Source organism: Vulpes lagopus, chromosome 10 (assembly GCF_018345385.1).
Source record: "Vulpes lagopus strain Blue_001 chromosome 10, ASM1834538v1, whole genome shotgun sequence".
In the NCBI taxonomy this organism is placed as follows: Eukaryota; Metazoa; Chordata; class Mammalia; order Carnivora; family Canidae; genus Vulpes; species Vulpes lagopus.
The window spans coordinates 67,182,157-67,184,125 of NC_054833.1; the positions used below are offsets into that span (position 1 = coordinate 67,182,157).

The 1,969-nt window shown below is 42.0% G+C and overlaps 1 pseudogene; it reads left to right on the forward strand.

The window, feature by feature from the left end:
* The first annotated feature begins 1,250 nt into the window (after positions 1–1,250).
* LOC121500915 lies at positions 1,251–1,716 on the forward strand (annotated as a pseudogene).
* The last annotated feature ends 253 nt before the right edge of the window (positions 1,717–1,969 follow it).

The following is a 1,969-nucleotide window of genomic DNA, read 5'->3' on the forward strand; positions in this document are numbered from 1 at the left end:
AGTTAAAGGGATCTCATGAAAGATTACTCCCCCCACCCTACCCCCCCGGCCCCGCCCCTTTTCCTGCTTCTATTCTTGCTAGGACCTACACCCCTGCCTTATAGAACAGATAATGTATGTTTTCCTTGTAAAAGTCAAGGAGCTAATTATTTTTTTGAAGTTTTCCACTATAAGTGGGTTCATCATGAATGTTTTCTAAGACCACTGATTCACCAAGACCCCTGGTTCCAGGCTATGAGTGACTGATGTAGGATACCTAAACACTTGTCTTTGTTCCTAAATGCCTGAGAAGACATGTGCACTGGACCACAATCCTCAAAAACAACAAAACAAAACAAAGAAACAAAACCCATACCCCAAGCAAAGACAAGACTCATCCTTTTTTCCTTTCCAAGTCTCCTAGACATTCTGTCTGTATCTCACTCTATGTCTTCAATAAACCCTGCTCTCACTTCTCAGCTCACATTTGATTTCTGTCCTGTGTGAAGCCAAGGATCCTCTTGACTAGTCCTGTGGGACCCCCTTTGGGTCCTTGAACCCAGCCAGCTTGCGTCAAAATGACTTGCAACAAAGCATGGAGAAGTTCAAACCTCACCACGCTCTCAAGAACAGTGGAAATTGTGTGGGAAGACAATTGGGTGGAGGTTAATGAATTTAATGGAGATTTAGGCTAAACTATAGGCTGGCTAGTTTGGAAGCAAGAACTGGGGAACATATAGGAGGAGCCCTCCCAAGGTCAGAATAAATGTCAAACACTGGAAACTATTCTTTCAGTGGAGCCCAAATTTGATTGGATCAGTTTGTAGAACAATGTATGCCCTAAAGATATTGTTGAAAACAATAGAGCAATCAGCCAAAATTTAGTAAATTTAACAGCTAGATGGGGTTAGGAAAAATGGGAAGAAATCCCTACCTACACAACTGTCATGCCAGGGTGATTGTGGGTCTATCCAAAGCTGCATATTTCTGAGGAGCAAGAGAAGAGGCTTAATGTTGTGTGTGTGGTGAGGAGGACACAATACACTATCGTAAAAAAAAAAAAAAAAAAAAAATCCAGCTAGTAACTAAAAAATAAACAAGCAAATGATAATAAAAAGCCTCAGAGGAGGGAAGAGTAGTACCTGATATTGTTCCAATAGATTATCTAAAATTTTTAGCTTCCAACAAAAATATTATGAGCCAAGAAAACAAGAAAGTATGACCCATACAGCAGAAAAAGGAGGCAAGAAAAACTGCCTGTGAGTGACAAGATGTTGGATTTAATAGAAAAGGACTTCAAAGTAATAATTATAAATATGTTCATAGTGCTGTGATGGCCACAGTTCCGTCACCAAAAGGCAGCTCTTGGCCTGTGCCACACCCTCAAGGTGACCAGCCAGGAGACAGTGGCCCAGATCAAGGCTCACGTAGCCTCACTGAAGGGCATCACTCCAGAAGATCAAATTGTGCTCCTGGCAGTCACAGCCCTAGAGACAAGGCTACCCTAGGTGGGTGTGGAGTGGAGGCTCTGACCACCCTGGAATTAGCCAGCTGTGTGCTTGGTGCTATGGTTCCCTGGCTTATGCTGGGAAGGTAAGAGGGCAGACTCCCAAGATAGCCAAACAGGAAAAAATGAAGAAGACAGGCTGAGCCATGTGGTGGATGAAGTACAACTGGTGCTTTGTCAATGTTGTGTCTACCTTTGGCAAGAGGAAGGGCTCCGATGCCAACTCTTAAGTCCATTGTAATTCTGGCTGTCCCCAATAAGGCCACTTAGTTCAGTTAAAAGAAAAAGTTCTTATAACTAAAAAATTAATGATTAAAGAAGTAAAGGAAGTATGATGACAATGTTGCATCAAATAAAAAATATCAGTGAAGTGAGAAATTTTTTTAAAGATTTATTTATTTATTTTTATTTATGATAGACACAGAGAGAGAGAGAAAGAGGCAGAGACACAGGAGGAGGAGAAGCAGGCTCCCTGCCGGGAGC